Here is a 15,607-nt window from a genome sequence, read left to right as displayed (position 1 = left end):
GGTAACTTTACAAAGAAAAACATTTATTCTGATTCATTTACATTGTTCAGGTAACCAAGAGTAATGTGCAGTGATGTAATTAAAGAATAATTCAAATATTCAAGGATATTTTATTTTTAAATTAAATCCTTCTTGAGGTTTTATTTTATGTTATTGGCAGGTCAATGATATAATTGACCTACATTCATTGTTTGAAAAAATAACTGGATAAGCAAAAAAGAAAAAAACAGCATAAATGAAGTAGTAAATAGCTCTGTTATAATGATTTCATAAAGTTAACTTAAATTTATAAAATTTGTCTAATAACCTGACATAAAGCGATTTGAAGGCATACAAATGAGTATTTAACATTTGAAGAACCTTCGCCATTCTGTGTCAAACGTGACGTGCTAGTTTCTTTACTCGTCAAAATAAACCAGTTTCTTGAAAATGAATAAGTCAACATTTGTCCTTCAATTTAATAGTGAATTTTCTTTTTTTCATTGAAATGTTGGACTTCTATGAACACTTCTCACCAGTAACACAGCGGTAATTCTGCGGACGTATAACGACAGAAACCCAATTTCTGTAATTATGGTGAGCAAAACACATTACAATCCATAAAGTATTTTTTTCTTAGCTACAAACAAACATAATCTATGAACTCTGTTTAGTCGAAATGTATCTCAGGTCGCTTATCATCACCAACGTGATTTTTTTTTTTGCAAATATTGTGTGTTTTAGCCGTGGGTGTGTTATAATGTTCGGTCAATCCTACTATTCGTTGGTAAAAGAGTAGCCTAAGAGTTGGCAGTGGGTGGTGATGGCTATCTGCCTTCCCTTTAGTCTTACACTGCTAGATTAGTGACGGCTAGCGCAGATAGCCCTCGAGTAGCTGTGCGCGAAATTCAAAAAACAAAGAATTTTAAATAAAAGAAACAACCATACAACTTAATTGTACCTACAATGTTGTTGAAAAAGAAACAAAAATACAGCGCTAGGTGGCGCAGCCGTCAAGACAAACGCTTCCAATCGAGAGGTTAAAAATCTCAAATATGTCTTTTACGTTTCATAAATGTGAAATTATACAAAACGTTTTATTTTATATAAATAAAGTGCTAGATAATAAAACGTTCCATTATAAAGTTTGAAAGTTGTTTCGAGTATTTACAAAAAGTTTTTCAGACTAATTAAACATTTTATTTTTACACCTTATTTAAAACTACAAAGTGTTGTTACATAAGCCTTAAGCAAGACACGAAAGATCTTTCTATCTGGATTACCTCAAAAAACCCAGTGCTTTCAAGAAATATGAAACAATCTGAGTAACAAGTGGAGAGCGTTTTTTAATCCAAATAAATCGCAAGCAATCACGTTTAACAAAAATCTAAAAAGACAAAAATTACTCTAGAAAAAGCAAAATTCTCATTCGTAAGTACGCCTATTAACTTGAGCAAATACATCACTTTCGACAAAAGATTAACATGAAAAAAAACATGCTAACAACATAGTCATAAATCAAAAACGGCATTTCACATTTTTTTCACCATACAACATATTTCAGCAATTACAAATCACACAACAAAGTACATAAAGGATAAACCTTACAGGCACCGAAAGATTTACCTGTCCTGTGAAAGTGGGTTTTCTCGGGGCACTCCCGTTTCCCCCACATCCAATTCTCAGGCATTGGATCTTTAGATCCCAGCCAAGGCAACATTATTGTCCTGCCCTGAAATGGGTCGTCTCGCGTTCATATTTACTTTGAAATCTGCTTTTTGGATTCTGGCCTGGCTGGTCTCTCCGGTGCTGCCTTTGTCTCGCTCATCAGTATTATGACCAGCCTCACTCCTTCACCTAAAAAGAGTCAAAATAAAAGAAAGGCAAAAACCCCAGGTAAATTTCAATAATTTTTCACGAGAAGGGAGGAAGAGGAACCACAACGTTCCTGATCACCCCAGTTGGAGAGAGAATTCTTCAGATTTCTCTCTCTAAACTAAACCCTGCCACGTTAGTTTGCGTTTGTGTTTATATAAGCCTTACATGAAGAGTACAGAACATTTTCGTTCATTCCTAGCTTTGACACTGAGCAAGTAAGACGTGTATTTTCCCTCCCTTTACCAGCATGACGTTCTCGTTAACTGGTCCCACTGTGCCAATCTCGCCACCTGTCCCGCCCGTAATCGTCGACGGTCTGCCACCCCAACTCTCGCCTTTTCAAATAGTCACGTTTATCGCGCAGGCTAAACCTGGCGCTTCCTTAGACCCATCTAGAACCCAGATCCTTCGCCGGGGAGGTATTCTCCTCCAGCCGTCAACGCCTACGGACTTATCATACTTTTGTGAGCCGTGGAATACTCAAATTAATATTAAATGTTCACCAACTAAGGGCCCATAAACCTTTTCTCTGTTTTCCTGAGAAGAATATACCATTCCATTCAACCGAGTGAAATCAAATGCGCTGTTGAAAGTCAAACAAATTTCGAGATATACGCCGTGCACCGAATCTACTCGAAAGCCTCCAGACAAGCTACCAACTTCATGAAAATGGTAACAACCACTAAACATATTGCCGATACGATTTTACGTAATGGTTGTTACTGTCACATCTATCATTTTAGTGCCGTCGCTCACTCAATCCGTGGATACCCAAGCAACCAGAATCTGTTTCGCCACCTAACGTATCATCTAATCCGTTCTTCCACCCCACCCCCCAAGTCTGTAGTCAAATCGTCTCCTGTCAAACCGCCATCGAATTCTTCACAAACTTTTATCATGAAGAACGACAACCATTCTCAGAAAAGCGACGATACGGCCACTGGTCATGTACAGAACAAGCCTCAGTTTCTCAACAAATTCACTGAGACGTCATCTATTACACTTCGCTCTAAAATGTCTTCCCAGATGCAAACTACACAAGCTACCTATTCGGATAAGTCAACTATAACAGATAAGCATCCTACCATCTGTCAAGCTATTAAAATTAGAATACACAGAAGACATAACTTTTCCCAAACGACTGAGGAATACCCAGAGAATCTACTTGAACAAGTTCTAGAGCCCCAACCTGGGTTTCGTCGTACAGTGCAGTAGACTCACCACCTCTCAATGACTTTCACACGTTAATGATAAGGGTAAAACATTATCGTGACATAGTCCCACTTTTCTCCCTGTGCGACCCTCCATCCTCGTGAAATGAGCTAAACTGGTACTAGCTGGATCATTGGTACCAGCTAGTGAAAGTGGGTTTTCCAGGGTTCTCCCGTTTCCCACACATCTAACTTTTGGCATTGGATTTACAGATCCCGGCCGCCCTGATGGACCCTAAATCGGCCCTTGATTTTGTGGTATTCGCATATCATCTATGGGTGTCTGGTGTCAGTTTGTCGGTCTTTCGTCTTCCTTGCTTGCTCAGAGTTCGCACCTTATTTAAGGATGATCTCGTCCGTCACTTTTTTTTCGCTTCTCTTTGGGTAGCTGCTTCAATACCCTAAAATCACGAGTGGGGCGAAGAGAAAGGCCATCTTTCTGAGCACCCCCGGAGGGGATAGAGTACTTCAAAACAAAATACCTGTCAGTTTTGTTGTTGTTATAGAGCATACTTACCTGGCGCTGAGAATGCCATTATCAACAAGGTGGCTTCTCCAGAGCGAGGCTCGCCCATTGCACTCTGGGTGGGTGGAACTATGCCACTATCCCAAACTGGGAATGATGGAGCGTGTAATTTTTGGTAGTGGAGGACTGCGTTCGCGCTATCCCCTGTAGTAAAATCGAAAAGAAAAATTCAATTTGTTATTAGAGAAATGAAGTTGTATGTAAATAATGAAAAGTGTGTAACTTCACAATGTTGAATCGTTCCTAACTCTCAATACCTCCTTATTGTCTGAAGAGAGATTATAAATAATACGCAACTAAGGTAAAATAAAATTCTACCTTGCTTAAAATGTTCTTTTATACAGTGAAGCTTACTACTGGTATGAGTGTTAAAACCTTTATTAAAATACAGTAGCGAACAATGTTTCGACCTTAGGTCATCTTCAGGTTAACAAAGAGAAAGTTTGTAACTAGGCACATGTCTCAGGAACGAGAGTGTAAACATGTAAGGGATTGTAGGTGGCATTGCAGTTAGGTTATTAATTGGTACAGGTACAAAGATGTTCCTTTATATTGGCTGTAGTTGTTGTATCAGTGGGACTTCTTAGATTTCGCATTTCTTTCCCAACTTAGTATGCTTATGTTGTGTTTGTTTCTGAATTCCTCGCAAAGCTTCACGAGGGCTACCTGCGCGTGTTGTGTTTGTCAGTGTAGTTCTTACATAGTATGGGCTTTAGTTTTCCACTTGGTTTTCAATAAATTTGGTGTTTACTGGAAAGTTGTTTTATTAAGATGTTTTACAAATGTTGGTTATCTTTTTCACTGTGGTGTGCAGCAGTGTAAGGTTTTGTAGTTTGTTGTATCCTCGAATTGATTATTGTTTGTTTGTTGTTGATCTAGGTGTGTGCATATAATTTTGTCAATGGTTTGGAAACCAGATTCAAAGAACACAAACACCTTCACATGTTTTTGAACACTGCAAATCAAATAAGCACAACATGCCCATAGAAAACGCCCAGATACTAATTTGGGAAACTAACGCAAAATAAAAGAAGTTCTACTTATGCAACAACTAAAACCAATGTGAAGGAACACCTTTATACATAACTACACTAATGAATAGCCTAACATCAAACTGCAACGCTATGTACGATCCCGTACACGTTTACACTCTCCTTTAATACATGTGCCCAGCAATGGTCATTTACAAACTCTTTCTTTGTTAACCTGAAAACGACCTAAGAACATCGAAACGTTGTTCTCTACTTTATTTTAATAAAAGTTTTTATACCCATACCAGCTTTTTTGAGATACATTTTTACTTCAAGTGTGTTTTTCGTCATCACAAATGATTTTTGGCGTGTTTTTTTCTGGCTACCTCTCCTACGAAATTGCATACATGCAACATGCAAAACAATAATTTTCTGATGAGAAATAAATTGTGAAACAAAAATGTCTACAGTCTTCAGAATGTTTCTTACCTGTTACTAGGATGTCAGAAGCATTAATTTATGCATTGTGTTTTTAGTGACAAAAAAAGGTAACCTCACTGCAATTGGTTTGATTTGAACCATTCTGATACAGCTAATCTCATAAGGTGACATGAATCTTAAAAATTGGTATTCTTTTTCAATAATTTTGCAAGCAATTTTATCAAAAATACATAATATTTATAAACTTTTAAGTTTATTATTTAATTTGTTAATTCATTATTGTTATCTTTTTTTGTTTATGTTTTATTTTGGTTTCCGAAATACGAGTTTTTATTATTGTCGTAACTTTTAGCTCCTACATTATATATTTATGCTAATCGTTTTTGAGAGATATGATGCATTTTTGTTGTTGTTTTACATTCACAGCTTTATTTAAAACTATTGTGGTTGATTTTTCTTGGAGGTAGTTGTATTCTATTTGCGATGGAGGAAATTAATTTAACTGTACTTTGAATAAGAAATCTTGTGTTTGATAACAAAGAATAATAGTATTCCTCTTTACTATATACGTATTTAGTTATTAATTGTGTTAGACCTTCAGTCTTGGAACCCTAAAAATCAGATTTTGATACCAGTGGTGGGCAGAGTACAGATAGGCTTTTGTATAGCTATGTACTTAATTACAAAACAAACAATTTTATATTATGTTACCCTTTTTGTAAATAGTATTACTTTTGCAATAGTTCAATTTGTTTTGTTTTTTCAGCAATTATAAGTATATTATTTTTTAATTGTTTGGTTATTTTGGCGTACTCGTTTGTTTCGCTAATTTTTTTATCGCCTACATCTTTGGCAATTTGGTTTATGGTTGTTATAATTTGAATTACAACATACTTAGTTATTTACTGCGTTTGCTCTATATCTTGCATTCTGTAATACAATAGCGTACACAGAATTTGATAGGTCTTGGGCATGTTTATAATAATATACTTAGATTTAAGGGCTTAGGTCATGAGCATTCACTTCTGTAGTATTCTAGTTTTAAAGATGTATTCTTAAGTTTTGTATGTAGCAAGTACACCAATGCTTCTTTCTGTAAAGATTGTATTTATGAATGAAATTAAATTATTATGTATCACGTTTAACATTTTGAAAACTTGTATTCGTCGCATAGTGGGATTTCAAATTACTTTAACATGCTTTATAATTTAGAAGTTTTATATAATGTCTTCTGACTGCCATTTAATTGCAGGTGTAATTATAGAGTAATTTGCATACAACGTTCATGTAACCAGAATACTTTGTCGTTCATTTTACAAGGTTGCAATTTGCCAAATTTCCTATTCACAGGAAGACACTAATTATGTGTAAAATGACGTGGCATTCGGAAATTGAACGGATAATTTACACGCATGTTTATAGGTTCAATGGTGAGGGTGAGATTGATTTTGAAAACTCACGGTAGTAGTAACAATCTATACATCCACTCACCTGATTCCTGACCAACTCCGTGGTCTTTGAAAACATACAGGTTAAATAATAGAAATGGATTGCAGTAACTTGTAGTTGTGAGCACAACCCGCAATATTTTAGAAGTCAAAAACGTCATATTTGTAATGAAATATAGCCGACGTTCAGTTATACATATACACAGCAATAACGATAGGTCTCATTAAGTTTGTTTCGTATTTTTGAAAATCCCAGCTTCAGATATAAAGTTTGATACATTCTCGTAATTCCAACACAAATCAAAGTGTAATAGTGTTAATAAAATTCGTCACTGCATATAATTGTTAGTGGACGCTTACGGCATTGTTACCTTGTAAAAAATTAACGGCTGTGTCAGGTCTGGTAGACCAATGGCCGAAACAAAAGTTTAGGAATGAATGATGTATTTGTACACTAATGTTTATTTTTTCACACAGTAATAATAATTTACAGTGGTTGTTTAGTAATTATATAAATTTCAACGCCTTATTCTAGTGAATCACAGAGATAAAAAAACATACATGAACCGACATGTACATAAATTTTGCAGGCAACAATTTTTTAAAGTTATTCTTTTATGATTGATATCAGTCACTTAATTTTTAAAAAAAAGTTATACAGGGTGTTCGGAAAGTCACTGTGCACAATATTTATTAACAGACATGTTTCAAAAAAGAATACAGGAAGTAAATATGAGTGACAATCATAAACAATGTTGAAAGTGACCCCGTTGACATCAATACAGGCCTGGATCCTTCTTATTTTGTTTCTAAACACCGCTATCAGTTGCTGGCTTGAAATAGACTAAATAAAATATGATTACAAAACTGCACAGTGACTTATGCACTATAGGGCCCAGCATGGCCAAGCGTGTTAAGGCGTGTGACTCGTAATCTGAGGGTCGCGGGTTCGCATCCCCGTCGCGCCAAACATGCTCGCCCTTTCAGCCGTAGGGGCGTTATAATGTTACAGTCAATCCCACTATTCGTTGGTAAAAGAGTAGCCCAAGAGTTGGCGGTGGGTGGTGATGACTAGCTGACTTCCCTCTAGTCTTACACTGCTAAATTAGGGACGCCTAGCACAGATAGCCCTCGAGTAGCTTTGTGCGAAATTCCAAAACAAACAAACAAAAGACTTTCCGAACATTTGTACCCTTGATTCAAAGTCCCGACGTTTAGTGTTAAGTGGAATTTTTACTGAAGCCAGGATTTTGGGACGGTAAAAAAAGCAAAAGTGATCAAATATACATCCACATAAAGATACCACAAATTCAGTTCGGCTTCAGAAAGAAATGTAACGTGGTCGTGAGCTGACTTCAAGACATGCAGAGTGTGATGTTTCGGCCTAGCCGTTGGGTTTCGACTAATATTGCCTGCTGTAACATGAAATATTTATTTAAAGTAAGGATGCAGTGGGCTAATGGAGCACGCAGGTACTAACTCGAGGCTTTACAGTTGAAACAAAGAGACTCGAGACTAAGAGTTCCAATAACACGTTTATTTAAGGCAACAATCATTTAATATCTACACAATTTATCTTTTGAACATGATGACTGATATTTAAGAAATAATAGCATTTTAATACTTACAAAGAGCTTACGCCAGAATTGGCGTTTCTACTAACGGTTTTGCTTTTCAATTTGGCACAAAACTACACGAGAGTTATCTGCACTCTACTAACGGTAAGAGACATCTTTTCTCCTTCGCCTTGAACGATCGGAGTGCTTGCAATATTTTTCTCTATTCTGGCGTCTGTTATAGAACCTTTTACACGAGTGGAGAAGTGATTTGTCGCCCTATTCATAATTCAAAGTGCCAGCTCGCTTCCTGTTTATGAATTTCTAAGCTCGTTAGAATACATCTTCAAATGGTCAAAGTTTCTTTCCTGTTTACGAACTTTTAAGTTTGTTAGTTAATCATTCACCGGAAGCACCAGCCCATACTGTACTGTCGGTCCATTATCCAAGGTTCATCATCCAAGTTTCATACCACCTTTTAATCTTGACAGCATCTATTTCTTCCAGTCTAAACACATAACAGAAGATTATCAGCGGGTTTCTCTGAATCTCTGTTTTGAATCATTCGTCTGTTGTTTATGATAATGTCAGTTCTTTTTAAACAAGATATCATTTGATCATAGAGTGACAACTTTCTCGCTATGTTCTTGTAGTGGTCACTACTTCATAAACATATTTTATTATACTTCATTACTTCCTGTTTATTAAAATAATTATTCGAGGATTCTATGTACCTAGCGATGCCTCAGAAAGAAAAATTTAATATTTCCTTGTTTTTTAATTAAGCACAAAGTTACGCAATAGACAATATGTACTCTGTCCCTCACGGTATTGAAACCCGTTGTTTAGCATTGTAAGTCCGCTGACATACCCTGAGCCATTGTGGTGCTAATAATTTCTTCTATCAGAACTATAAAACAGTAGAACTCAAAACACATTGTTTTGAAATGACTTTAGTTAACAGATTGGTTATTTAAAGTTGTCGAGGACTTTCTGATGCAAAGTTTTATTCCGCGATTATAATAGCATGTCAGTAGACGCGCTGACATGGAAGCAATGGAGGCAGCTGCCCGTGGACCTGGAGGAAAGAAATTTGGTTATACAGTAAAACCCACAAAGCATCTTTTAGCTATATCTTCATTTAATCATAAAAGCATAGTTTTGGCTTTTCTTTCCATATACACTCTTGATTAAAAATAACTGATATTATAACTTGAGTAATAACTAACAAATACTTTTACTTTATACATTTAATAAATATCTGTTGTTACTTTATTGATGTTTCAAGCTTATACTCTGAACTAAACAACGGCTGCGTCTATCATTTTGACTTGTTTATGAACTTGTTACTGTTCTAATTTAGGATCTTCTCTTTAATAAGCTCTTAAAATGTTAAAAAAAGAGAGAGAAAGGGAGCAAGAGAAGAATGTTTACCCCGAGGACTGTGCTGGCTTTCAAAACTTTTGCATGTGATAAATTAAAGGAAACTATATACGCCAGTAGCTGACACGTGACAAATCAAAACAGCTGTATATTTCAGTATCTGATACGTTACAAAGGAAATTAAGCTTTATAAGTTGGTATGTGACACGTGACAAAGGAAAGAAAGCTGTACAATCTAGTATCTGTATAGGTCAGTATCTCACATGTGATAAATAAAAGAAAGCTGTACAAGTCATTATCTGACACTGGACAAAGGAAATGAAGCTGTAGAAGTTGGTATCTTACACGTGACAATTAAATGTAATTAAAAACAGGTGTATAACGTTAAGAACTTTATATTATTTCGTTTAAGCAACTATGGTTTTCTTGCTACATTTTAAAGTTACCATAGAAAGAAAGGAGACGGATAATTTTGATTTATTTTGTATGGTGGTTACGATTTCACATAAAATTAGGAAAGTTAATGTAGCAGATAATATTTGAAGCTTTCTCGAAAAAAAGTTGGAAATTTATTTCGGATTACGTAAAAAAATAAATTTGTTAATTTTCAAATGGAGAAAAGTATTTTAAATATCAGATTGAAATCACTTTACACTAGGAGTAGTGACTACTTGGACTCCATATATTAAAACATTAATTTTTTAGTACAAATACTTTATTAGAAATTGTGATCTTTTATGTAGATAAGACTAATAATGTTTATTGAAAGCTAGCCAAGTCCGTGAAGATTCATGAGTCGTTTCGGACGATGTGTCAACGTAGTCGTATTACGGCTTCACCGTACAATATCTCGCAACATCACTAGTAAAATCCACTGTTGTCCAAGTCATTTATAAAATGTTAAATTCGAGTGTGATTTTGCAAAATCATTAACAACACTAGACTAAAATGCTTCTAGAACAGTTTAATATCTTATTCGACGTAAGAGATATATTTTGTTTCTTCTTGGATAACTATGCTCTACGAATTAGGTACTTAATATAAAATACCACGTAACTGTATTGTTTTATCATCTTCACAGCTAAGATTTCTGAATACAGTGTTGTTGCACAGTTTCAAAGTTTACATTATCCGTTTATCATTCTTAGCCTGCCATCATGATCGACACGATGTTGATGTTAGGGCTCCAGGTTTTATTTTTTCATTTTATAATTTATTATTTTGCCTCGTGATAAAAAAAATAAAATAAATGCAACTGCTTTAAATGAAGGCACCGATAAATGTCATTTATAATTTTCTTTTATTTTTTAAGTGCAACTTCATTTCTCACATTAGACCTTCTAAAAATTATTGATATTTTAATCATTATTCCCATACAAATATTCACATATTATTTTAAAACTAATAGAATATTAAAACAGTATTTTTTTTTGTGCATAAGCAAATCATATTCAACGTAATTAGCTATTATTTATGTTACTTAAAATATCATTCGCGATAAATATTCTATCTAATCTCTAAATGAGCGGAAGAAAATTCAAGCGTGAGAATTCTAGATGTGTTGTTTTATAAACTTCAAGTTACGAAAAGCATTTCTTTAGCCTTAAACTGCTTCAGTCATAGAAATGTTTATTTTATATAAAATAGTTAACTGACTATAGAAATAGCGGTGCGTAGAAAGAAAAACTGATTGGTGGTGCAAATTAAATATTTTTAAATGAAAGTTATCCTTGTTTTTGATAGCTGAAGATTCATAAACAACTCATAGATTAAAATAACATTTCGACCATGCGCTAAAGTTTGTCATCTAGTGGCAATAAATTAAAATGACCATTGTTATTTTAAATAAAAACACGCATAAACTAAAATCAGATATTTTATAATTTCTTTTATTACTGTGAAATTTCAACCTTACAAAATGTTTTAAGTTGTAAAATTTAAGACCATTTTTCAAAGTAATAGCAATTTTTTGTTTTTTTATTACGAACAACAAACACATAGGTAAATTATTTCTAATGGAAATTACAATTTTGTCACATAAATATCAAGTGTGAGGTTATTCTTTAATTTTGATAATCTAAGTACACTTGTGCACAATTTCTTGAGGGAATAAATCGATACCTATTTTTGATTGGATGATGCACATTGAATGGTTATTACACTTCAGCTCAAAAGTGTGCCTGTTGATTATTCGACCTTTATAAAATAATGGGAATGTTGACTTTCGCTGGTAACTAGAATGGATAAAAAACAAATCGACTTAATTTTGTCTTGCTGTTTTTTGTCTCGTGATTTATTGATATGCATATTCAAAATAATTTTAATGTATAGTACTTAACCTTCAGTATTCCACAAATGTGTCTACAATATAACAGCAAAACAGTTTCAAAAATGTTTACCTCTTATATTTTTGCATGTAGTTTTCAAACTCCCAAACATAAATACTATGTTATTCAAAAAGAACAACAACAAAAAACAGAATATTATAAAACACTTTAAAATGTATTTTTAAAGCAAAACCCTACTAAAATTTGATAAAGTATAGTGTACATGCATGAATAGCAACGCTAAAATGTAGTATTTTTTAACTATCTACAACGCTAAAGTAGTATTTTGTTAATATCTACATGATGTACTTATCCATTTATGATATTGTTTTCTTCTCATTTTACTGATTTTTTCACGAAGCTTAGGTTTTGAAAAGTTACAAACAATATGTGTTGGTTACTGATAGATACAAAGAAATGGTAAGAGATACAGATAGATAAAAGAGAAATAAATCAACCATTTTATGGCAGTTAAAACAAAGTGCATCAAAATTAAAAAAATATTTAAAAATGAGATACCTCAAAACATTGAAGAAAGTTAAGAATAAAACATTCACTTGATATCAACAAGAAAAACTATGAGATATATTTTATCATGCATGATTGAAGACACCAGAAGAAATTAATTGTATATTTTACACAACAGCATTACTAAGATACAAGCACTGGTTTACCTCTGCATTAAAACGCATTATTTATTGCATCAGTTTGTTAGATAAATATATTGTGGACACTCAATTAGAGAAATAGGTTGAATGGTATCACAATAATTTTGCGTGAATACATTCATATGATTTGAATTTCTGATCAAGATAGACCACAAAGACCACATTGTTAACTATTTTAGAATAGTCACATTAAAACGCCCCAAGGCTGAAAGGGCAAGCATGTTCGGTGAGATGGAGATTCGAATCACGACTCTCAGATTACGAGTCGAGTGTCTTAACCACCTGGCCATGCCGGGCTGAAAGGATTGAAAGATTTGCTTTTCTATAACGCATGTGTGTGAATATAAATATTCCAGAGCTGGTAGATATTGAGACGCATGCGCTCACGTGTATTTTCATTGTGTTTACACACATATAACCTTTTTACCACAATTTAATTATTTAATATCTTTCATCTTTATATTTAATTTTTAGATTGCAAAAAACTATATACCTTTCAAACTTCAGAAGTATGGCATTGTTGCCTCCCAAAATTTGATATATTTTAAAGTTTTTTCACCCCACCTTCCCCCACGTAGCTCAGCAGTAAAGAGCTTAAAGTTTCAAAGCAGTTTCAGTACCCGTGGTGTGTTTGGAAAATTGTAATAAGACTTCATATGAATATTCCTTGTGAAACTTCCTTTTGTCACATTGTCTCCAAATGACCAAGTAGACAAGGCTTTAAATACAATAGCAAAGAATGGAAAACGATTCTCTTCTTGCTACATTATGGGTAGCAGTAGAAAGGGATGTATCATAAGTACATTTTGGTTTAAGGTGCGTCGCATGGTGCTTACGAGATGTTGTTACTTTTTAAAAGGGACATGTAATAAACGTTTTAGAGGCAAATTATTCGGACACTCAATTTATAAACACGCTCAGAATAATGATTTAAAATCTACATTGGAAAATAAAGAAATATGGATCACTTATAATTCAAATTGCGAATTATAATCATGTATTTAATATATAAAAAACACCTACCATTTATTAGCCCAACTCAATAAATGATATAAATCCTTTTGTAAAGCAGCAGCATCCTTTTTGCAATCAGCAACAACCAAGACATTAATATCATCTGCAAATTTAAATATTTATTGACTATTCCTTCACCTATATCATTGATGTAGATCAAAAAGATCAAAGGTCCTAAGAGTGAGCCCTGAAGTACCCCACTTGTGACATTAGTCTAGTTTGACTGAACTCCATTTGTAACAACCCTATGCTTTTTTTATCCAGCCACTCTTCTTCCCAATTTGCTAACTTATTTCCCACATCTTTCGAGACTTTTTTCACAAGCCTTCTGTGTATCACATTGTTAAATGCTTTCGAAAAACTCAAACATACCAAAACTACATTACCATTACCCTCACCTACATAAGCAGTAACATTTTTCTATGTTTGTATTTTATCCTATTTTACGTCTTAAATACCGTACATATCTTTTGAAATCAGAATGTAATGAAAAGAGGCAACTTCAAATTATATGGAATAGGTTTGTTTATATACACAGCAATATGTATATAGTATGGAGTTCATTGTTAACTATAATTGATACCTATTTAGCTCCTATTAATACCCATATTGATGGAGTTATCCAAGTTATTTTCCTCTTAAAAGACACAAATGCACAATTCTGTGTTACAGTTAAAATGAGTGAGGTTTGATAAAGTTACTTTTGTGTTTAATTAATTACTTAAGTAATGGCCATACATAGGGGTAGAATGAATGTAGATAATTTGTCTTGATTAATTATCAAATCGCTGTCTCGTTCTCGCGACGACTTTAACTAAGGTCACTGTGCCCTATATTTTTTACATATAAGGACATTGTATACTTGCAGCCACATGACCGCAGATACTTGAGCATTTTTAACAAGAATGTGACACAGAAATTAAACCTCACGCTGTTTCTCAAACATTGACGGCCTTTAAAATTTCCTATAACACGAATTTTTGGTGGAAACTCACATATCCAGAAATCTGCACTGAGCATGCCATCCACAACGGAAAGAGCAACAAACTTATAGTGTTAAAATCCCTCAGTTTACTGCTGAGCCACTGAGAGGCTCGGTCTGAATAAAGAATAATTTACATACGTTGAAGGTGTATATGTAAATAAAGGTTTTTGAAGTATTGAGTTTAGAGATTCAGGGCCTCATATATTCAAATTATTTTTTTTTTAACATTCATTATATTTAAGTTTCTTTATATTCTTTACTTTTGAAACTATCGCAATTTTCGTCCATCGTGTCGACGTTAGTACCTCCTATTTCTAAGTCTTCTACTGGCCATCTGTTTACGTTTTTTTCTCATTTTATACGTGTTAGAATATTAATGTACATCAGAATGTTACAGGTAAAATGTATATACATTTTTTAGAAGAATATTATCTCTGACGTTTTACACATCGACAAGTAAAATGTAGCATAAAAAAATAACAATTTAAGGTGCCACAGAATATACAAATAACAATAATGATGATTATGGAACTATGCTTTGATCTTGTTGTTATTAAGACACCTTGTAGAGCCATATGCCAGTTCGTTGTTTGGTTTGGTAAAAATGAGTCAGTTTTCATATATTTATTCTTTTGCAATAATACTTGTACTTTTAAAAATTCAAAATGTGTACAGAAGGCTTTCAAATTTCATTCCCTTGTTAAATGATGCTTCAAAATTAAACGACTTCATTTATGTTTTTTTTTTTTGCTTATCCAGAGATTTTACCCCCAAAAAATTAATGTAGTCTTGACCTGTCAATGATGTAAAAGAAGGATTTAATTTAAAAGTACAATTTAAAAATAAAATATCCTTGAATGTTAGCATTCTTCTTTAATTACACCACTGCACATTACTCTTGGTTACCTGAACAATGTAAACAAATCAGAATGTGTTTCTTTGTAAAGTTACCACAGCTGATATCAAAGTAATTATGACAAGAAAAATGGTTGGTCTGACATAATTTCAGTGCATGGTATCCTTGAAATAACTTATAATGCCATTCATTTTTTCCAAAGGGCGTTTAATTTTGTAAAGACAAAAGTATCATTCAAACTACACACTTAGTCATTTTACTGATAAAATAAATTTTGAAAGATAACCACAACCATAACACACCGACAGAAAATGTTTTAAATTATATGCACACAAAAAATCCTCCACTGAATGTTCATATTATT

The 15,607-nt window shown here is 33.6% G+C and overlaps 1 long non-coding RNA gene and 1 other non-coding gene across 2 annotated transcripts; one reads left to right on the top strand and one right to left on the bottom strand.

Moving 5' to 3' along the window:
* Positions 1–6: 6 nt before the first annotated feature.
* LOC143242424 (uncharacterized) lies at positions 7–8,867 on the bottom strand. The gene is made up of 2 exons (XR_013022650.1): positions 8,083–8,867; positions 7–1,836 (listed from the first exon to the last, which is right to left on the bottom strand). It is a non-coding gene; the product is annotated as an uncharacterized LOC143242424 (long non-coding RNA).
* Positions 3,578–3,741, top strand: LOC143243468 (U1 spliceosomal RNA). The gene has a single exon (XR_013024594.1). It is a non-coding gene; the product is annotated as a U1 spliceosomal RNA (small nuclear RNA).
* Positions 8,868–15,607: the final 6,740 nt, after the last annotated feature.

Source organism: Tachypleus tridentatus, unplaced genomic scaffold (assembly GCF_004210375.1).
Source record: "Tachypleus tridentatus isolate NWPU-2018 unplaced genomic scaffold, ASM421037v1 Hic_cluster_2, whole genome shotgun sequence".
NCBI classification, from domain to species: domain Eukaryota; kingdom Metazoa; phylum Arthropoda; class Merostomata; order Xiphosura; family Limulidae; genus Tachypleus; species Tachypleus tridentatus.
The sequence above is the reverse complement of the archived record's forward strand: the minus strand, read 5'-3'. Positions and strand labels throughout refer to the sequence as shown.